This window comes from Mesoplodon mirus, assembly GCF_964341445.2.
Source record: "Mesoplodon mirus genome assembly, contig: HAP1_SCAFFOLD_800, whole genome shotgun sequence".
Taxonomy (NCBI): domain Eukaryota; kingdom Metazoa; phylum Chordata; class Mammalia; order Artiodactyla; family Ziphiidae; genus Mesoplodon; species Mesoplodon mirus.
This window is the reverse complement of record NW_028295235.1, coordinates 110,441-118,885: the sequence shown is the minus strand read 5'-3', so window position 1 is coordinate 118,885 and position 8,445 is coordinate 110,441.

Below are 8,445 nucleotides of genomic sequence, written 5' to 3'. Positions count from 1 at the left end.
ATATTTGTAGGCAGTGCTCCTAGGGAAAAAAATAAAATAGCATCATTTTCAAATTATACATCATGCAAGATTGGATTTTAATGTGCTTCAGAATACCTCAACAATGATACCAAATGCAGCAATGCTATGGTAAAAATGTTATGTTAACAGGCATCCTATTTGTGCTTCATAATAAAATAATATTTACATTGAGATTTGAATTTTATTATGTTGGTGTTTTATTTACACTTTGAGTTGTAACATTAATAACACTAGGTTAAATCAAGTCTAGCCTAATTTCATTTTTTACAAACTTGCTTCTATATACATTTGCATAATTCTAGCAAACAGTAATCACAGTAATTCAGCTCCCTATAACCTCCTCTAACCATGTCATTCATAATTGCAGAAAATAGAAATTAACCTTTCTGAAAGCTGAATAGCATAATACTCTTTGCTGTCATGGAAAAGGTAGCAGGTGTGGCCGTGGGCTGCAGTCATTTGTCAAGTAAACCATAATGGTGGCATCAAGACAAAAATTATGCTAACGTAAAAGTAATGCTTCTCAACACTATTATTAGCACTCTGTACCAGCAGAATGATAATGAGACTTAAATCACTTCTGAGTTTCCAAATTATTTTTTTCATATGGTAGAGTGTTCCTTAGATTCTTTTTTAGATGCTGTGCATGCAGAAGTAAACACACTGAAGGTGCTTAACAAACTGTAACTGGGTTGAATGTAACCTAAAGCTCAGTTATAATTAGCTAATATTAATATAGTCTCTCACATGATGTTTACTAATTTTTTATAAATGTAACAGTTTTCAGTATTTATGTTACTTAGAAGTTTACTAACACATTAGGGTCTCTTCTCTCCTTTACACACAAGTTTTAAGTTTCTCAGTAAACGACATAAAAAAATATTGTCTTCTTCCTTGTGACTCAAATTTACAACCTGAGTTTGAGGCCTGAAGCTGCCCTAGCAATGTGAACTTCAGAAAGTAAATTAATCTCTCTTGATGTTTGGTTTCTTTATATGTTAAAAAAACAAAATAGTAACCACTCATTGTCATTGTAAGGGTCGATAGTATTATGTGTATAAAATCACTTAGTGGATTTTAAAGCACAATATGTCATTAAGATACAAGTGTTACTTAATATTGCTTGACAACATTTAAAATCCTCTAAATTAAGTAAGTCAATGTTGGGAGAAAATAGGCAATCTATCATTTGAAGATTCCAAATATTGAAGTCTAACTGGTTTTGTATTTTTCTGGCTAGATCTGACACCCGATAAATCAAAAGGATATCAAGTAGCAGAATAATCTGGTTAAGTGCAGAAGCCTCCTCTGTACCACTTTTACTTGGCAAGAGATTAGGCTGAGGATAAGCAACATCACAAACAAAATTAAAATGTCTGTGGCAGGCATATGAGCCCCATGATGAGGAAGCTGTAGAGGAGACAAGTGTCTTCCTCCATCACAGAGCTAAACATGGAAACAACTGGGATTTTCACACTGACTACTTGACTGCCCAAGGCCATGTTCATCATTTCTAAGCAGATGGGGTGCAACTTCTCAGCAACCATGAATCTATTAAATTATATTCAACAAAATTTCTGTGGTAAAATAAAGATGGCCACAAAGTTTTTGAGACTCTTTCTATTGAAAGGGGGATTCTAATTCTTCTCCCATTGAATCTGAACAGGTTTCTTAACTCATTTGTCTTACAAAATTAGGCAGTGGTCCAGATTTGGTCTACAGATCATACTTTTTTTTTTTTTTTTTTGCGGTATGCGGGCCTCTCACTGTTGTGGCCTCTCCCGTTGCGGAGCACAGGCTCCGGATGCGCAGGCCCAGCGGCCATGGCTCACGGGCCCAGCCGCTCCGCGGCATATGGGATCCTCCCAGACCGGGGCACGAACCCGTATCCCCTGCATCGGCAGGCGGACTCTCAACCACTGCGCCACCAGGGAGGCCCCAGATCATACTTTTTGACCCCTGATAAGAGTGGGTTGGGTTTAGCCTGTAAGTAAAAACTGAGTGGTTCTGTATGCTATAGTACTCTTTACTGAAGCCTTAGAGAATCCCAACAAGTACTTCACATTTTCCAAGTGACCTTTAAGATACTCCTACTTTTTAGTTATTTTAGGAACATACACTAAAGCCCATACACTAGGTTACATTCAATGCTTGTCGATAGACATCTGACGAACAGCCATAAGATTTCCTAAGTTGCAAGCATTGTGTTTTATTCCTGCACAAAGTACCCATTTTCATGGAGACATACAACCCAGTCATTTGTATTTCTACTAAAATACAATAATCATGGAAAGAAATGAGCCAATTATGTTTAGGTTACACAGATAGAGGAGTGAAGTGGGGAGTGAGAAAATGAGAAGAATCAATGATGTCTCCTAGCTTTCAGACTTCATCAACTGGGTGACTTGCAGTATCACTTAGAGATGGAGAATACTGGTGTGATGATTGTAAACACAGCCACCCTTTTCCATTTCTCCCCTCAAGAGGTGGAATCTATCACCCAGTCCTTAAGTCTCGTTCGACCATGTGACTTGAGGCCAATGGAACATTAGCTAACGTCACACCACAGAGACCTGAAAAGTACTTGTGAATTTTAATTTGCTCTCTTAAGAACTTAGAACCCTCCTGCTATCCTGAGAACAATTCCAGAATACCCTGTACACATGAAGAGAGGACCAAGTGGGTAGTCATTCCAACCAACTCCTTTATGAAACATCCACGGTGGCTGACCTGCCAGCTGGCAGACACATGAACCAATCAGAACAGACCAGAACTCTCCAGTAGGGTCAAAACCCATTGCCAAACTGCAGAATTGTGAGCTAAATGACTAGTTGTTGTTTTAAACCACAGTTATTTGGGGTTTGTATTAGTTACCTTTCATGTAACAAAGTGCAACAAACTTAGTAACTTAGTAACTTAAAGCACCATACATTTCTTATTTCAGTTTTCACTGTTCAGGAGTCAGGGCATGGCTTAGCTGGGTCCTTTGCTAGGGGTCTCTCAAGGTTGAAATTGTATCAGTAAGGCTCTGCTTTTATCTAGAAGTTTGAGTGGAGAAGAATGTACTTTGAAACACACTCAGGTTGTTGGCAGAATTAGTTTCCTCGCGGTGGCAGGACAGAGGATTCATCTTTTTGCCAGCTTTAGGCTGGAGGCTGCCCTCCACCACCAGAGGTTGCCCACAGTTCCTTGCCATATGGGCTTTGCCAACATGGCTGTTTCCTTACTCGGCCAGCAAAGAGCATCTCTGGAGCGAATCTGCCAGCAAGACCAAGGCTTCCTTAAATAACATCCTTTTGTTTCTGAATCAGAATTTCCAACGACTGGGACTCCCCTGGTGGCGCAGTGGTTAAGAATCCTCCTGCCAATGCAGGGGACACGAGTTAAGGCCCTGGTCCAGGAAGGTGCCACATGCCATGGAGCAACTAAGCCCGTGTGCCACAACTACTGAACCTGTGATCTAGAGCCCATGAGCCACAACTACTGAAGCCCACGTGCCACAGCTACTGAAGCCTGGGCGCCTAGAGCCCCTGCTCCACAACAAGAGAAGCCACCGCAAGGAGAAGCCGACGCACTGCAACGAAGAGTAGCCCCCACTCGCTGCAACTAGAGAAAGCCCTCACGCAGCAATGAAGACCCAACACAGCCATAAATAAATAAATAAATAAATAAATAAATAAATAAATAAAATCCTCAGGGAAGTGACACAACATCACCCTTGCCATATTCTGTTGGTTAGCAAGTCACAGATTCTACCTACACTCAGGGCAGGAGATTATACAAGGTCACGAATAGCTGGAGTCTATCCACCACAAGGTCATTTGTTACACAGGAGAAGTTAACCGATATGACCAGGTATGAAGACATTATGATTTTTGTGCTTAAAAGACAAGGTTCTGTGGGCTTCCCTGGTGGTGCAGTGGTTGAGAGTCCGCCTGCCGATGCAGGGGACACGGGTTCGTGCCCCGGTCCGGGAAGATACCACATGCCTCGGAACATCTGGGCCCGTGAGCCATGGCCGCTAAGCCTGCGTGTCCGGAGCCTGTGCTCTGCAACGGGAGAGGCCACAACAGTGAGAGGCCTGCGCACTGCAAAAAAAAAAAGAGTAGGTTCTATAGCTAGACTGCCTGATTTTATATCCTAGGTCTGCCACTTAGCTATGTGATATGAGACAATCCATCTAACTTCATCCCTAACCACATAAACAATTTCTATTTTAACAATGTAGATTTTTGACCTATGGGACTTATTAATAACAACTAAACAAGTCATAACCATACCGATACCTTTTACTCATATCATATTAATAACAAGAAAAAGAAAATTGGAATAAGATGTATCTATCACAACTTTATACCCAAACACAACTTCCCAGTAAGAAAAAAAAAAAAAAATCTGTCAGCATCAGCACTGTGGAAAACAGCAAAATGCAAATCTGCCTTAGGAAGCTTTTAGTGACTTAAATATTGAAGCCACTGAAACATTAATTTGAATTTAGGATTCATGCTACAGTGATTTTACTGTACTGTGTAGTTGGCTAGGACTTCCCACCTGTTCTTCCACAAAACTGAAAGTACGAAACAACTGAAATTTAAGTAGGCTTTTACTTAAACTTTCTCATTTGTAACATCTAAAAAGGCAGGATGTAACAGCTAAGAGGATAAACTTTCCATTTGGATGTTAACAAAGTAATTCCTTTAAACTTTATTCTTCTGTTTTAAATGGAAAATACTGTCTATAAACGCTCTCCTATTGCACATATTATTTACCCATATGATTTTTAATATATATTACCAACATGATTGGCATGTGATATTGCAATTTAGGCTGAGCATTAAGTGGCATATATAAAATAACATAAAAATAAGACATTTTATTCTTGCATTTTTATTTTTATTTATTTATTTTTTATTATTTTTTTAAACCACCTAATTTCCCTTTCACATTTTTATTTAGCAGGTTATTGAAAAGAAAAAAAAAAGCTTTCATTTTAAAGTCCAAGAACCCTGGAGGTTTTTTTTTTGTTTTTGTTTCTGTTTTTAGTTTCTGCTTTATAACAAAGTGAATCAGTCATACATATACATCTGTTCCCACATCCCTTCCCTCATGCATCTCCCTCCCTCCCACCCTCCCCATCCCACCCCTCCAGGCGGTCACAAAGCACCGAGCTGATCTCCCTGTGCTCTGTGGCTGCTTCCCACTATCTATCTACCTTACGTTTGGTACTGTATATATGTCCATGCCTCTCTTTCGCTTTGTCACAGCTTACCCTTCCCCCTTCCCATATCCTCAAGTCCATTCTCAAGTAGGTCTGTGTCTTTATTCCTGTTTTACCCCTAGGCTCTTCATGACATTTTTTTTAAATTCCGTATATATGTGTTAGCATACGGTATTTGTCTTTCTCTTTCTTACTTACTTCACTCTGTATGACAGACTCTAGGTCTATCCACCTCATTACAAATAGCTCAGTTTCGTTTCTTTTTATGGCTGAGTAATATTCCATTGTATATATGTGCCACATCTTCTTTATCCATTCATCCGACGATGGACACTTAGGTTGTTTCCAGCTCCGGGCTATTGTGAATAGAGCTGCAATGAACATTTTGGTCCATGTCTCTTTTTGAATTATGGTTTTCTCAGGGTATATGCCTAGTAGTGGGATTGCTGGGTCATATGGTAGTTCTATTTTTAGTTTTTTAAGGAACCTCCGTACTGTTCTCCATAGTGGCTGTACCAATTCACGTTCCCACCAGCAGTGCAAGAGTGTTCCCTTTTCTCCACACCCTCTCCAGCATTTATTGTTTCTAGATTTCTTGATGATGGCCATTCTGACCGGTGTGAGATGATATCTCATTGTAGTTTTGATTTGCATTTCTCTAATGATTAATGATGTTGAGCATTCTTTCATGTGTTTGTTGGCAGTCTGTATATCTTCTTTGGAGAAATGCCTATTTAAGTCTTCTGCCCATTTTTGGATTGGGTTGTTTGTTTTTTTGCTATTGAGCTGCATGAGCTGTTTATAAATTTTGGAGATTAATCCTTTGTCAGTTGCTTCATTTGCAAATATTTTCTCCCATTCTGAGGGTTGTCTTTTGGTCTTGTTTATGGTTTCCTTTGCTGGGCAAAAGCTTTGAAGTTTCATTAGGTCCCATTTGTTTATCTTTGTTTTTATTTCCATTTCTCTAGGAGGTGGGTCCAAAAGGATCTTGCTGTGATTTATGTCATAGAGTGTTCTACCTATGTTTTCCTCTAAGAGTTTGATAGTTTCTGGCCTTACATTTAAGTCTTTAATCCATTTGGAGCTTATTTTTGTGTATGGTGTTAGGGAATGATCTAATCTCAAACTTTTACATGTCCCTGTCCAGTTTTCCCAGCACCACTTATTGAGGAGGCTGTCCTTTCTCCACTGTACATTCCTGCCTCCTTTATCAAAGATAAGTTGGCCATATGTGCATGGGTTTATCTCTGGGCTTTCTATCCTGATCCACTGATCTATCTTTCTGTTTTTATGCCAGTACCACACTGTCTTAATTACTGTAGCTTTGTAGTATAGTCTGAAGTCAGGGAGCCTGATTCCTCCAGCTCCGTTTTTCGTTCTCAAGATTGCTTTGGCTATTCGGGGTCTTTTGTTTTTCCAAACAAATTTTGAAATTTTTTGTTCTAGTTCTGTGAAAAATGCCAGTGGTAGTTTGATAGGGATTGCATTGAATCTGTAGATTGCTTTGGGTAGTAGAGTCATTTTCACAATATTGATTCTTCCAATCCAGGAGCATGGTATATCTCTCCATCTATTTGTATCATCTTTAATTTCTTTCATCAGTGTCTTATAATTTTCTGCATACAGGTCTTTTGTCTCCTTAGGTAGGTTTATTCCTAGATATTTTATTCTTTTTGTTGCAATGGTAAATGGGAGTGTTTTCTTGATTTCATTTTCAGATTTTTCATCATTAGTGTACAGGAATGCCAGAGATTTCTGTGCATTAATTTTGTATCCTGCTACTTTACCAAATTCATTGATTAGCTCTAGTAGTTTTCTGGTAGCATCTTTAGGATTCTCTATGTATAGTATCATGTCATCTGCAAACAGTGACAGCTTTACTTCTTCTTTTCCAATTCGGATTCCTTTTATTTCCTTTTCTTCTCTGATTGCTGTGGCTAGAACTTCCAAAACTAGGTTTAAACTTTCGGATACCTCAAGAGTATATTAAAATAAGCCTGACATTTCATGACTTGAGAGGAATAATTGACTCATTATCTATGAACAAAACCGGGGAAAACATAACTACATTGTTTTAATTTATTAATGGCAAGTGTGTGGCATCATAGCTTTAGAAATCCTTGATCCCCTACAAATTTTTGTATATGGAATTCTTACATAGTTCTTGATCTTTTCTGAAGCAAAATATATTTTTCTTTATTGTCTTAGGCTACTTGCTGATTCAGAAAAATCACTGCATATTCATTGCCCTACACTCTTTTAATGGTTCATTGCCATTACTTAGAATATGTGTTAATGAAAAGATGTTATGAAGAGTATCTGAAATTTAACTTATTTAACTGAGAAAAAAAAAAGCAAATAAGCCTTTTAGGTCATTGCAAACTTGTGAGTTGGAAACAGTAACTTGTAGAATCATTAGGATGCTAAGATGGAAGAAAGAGAGAAAGAAAAGCCCTGAGTATTGAGCATAATGATCTGCACCTGTTTTCAATCATGACTTTCTGTGGAAGCATCGACCGCATTGGAATAAAGATTTCAGTGTTTGCACAGCTGGAATACAATGCTACTTTCCAGATAGTGGAAAGTCATTAAGGGCATATAAATAGACCACACTATGATTTTGGAAGATTGAACTATGAAATTTACTGAGGGGTAGGATTGTTTAAAAAATGTTTGGTTTGTTCAGAACTCCTTTTCTTAAATAGCCTAAAAATAAATACAGAGAGGATCGTGTTATTGCCAGTCTGGGATTGATTTACATGAAGTCTATAAATACAAGAGTGATTACCATCTAATGTGGGAGCTATCGCTTCTGTCCAAAAATAAGCCCCTCTCTATGGCTCCAAAGGGTAGAAATTCTGCTACCAGGGGAACAGACTTGATTTTCCACTTATCTTTTAATGACTTCCTGCAGGCAAAAACCGGGAGCCAAAATCCTACTGACATCTGTTTGTTGGTATGGGTCTTGTTTAGAACCCCAGTACTAAGTAATTATTCATTTTTTCTTGGCATTAGGATTGCATAGCTCACAATGTTTCACAACATGTAAGCTGTAATAAATAAAGGAATAAACAAAACTCTTCTCCTAAGTGCTCATTTATATAAAGCATCAGCAAAACAAACCGGAAAGCTTATACCATTTATTGCTAGATTGGCACTGTTTACAGTTCACATTTATCATTAACAAATGGAAGAAAAGGAAACTG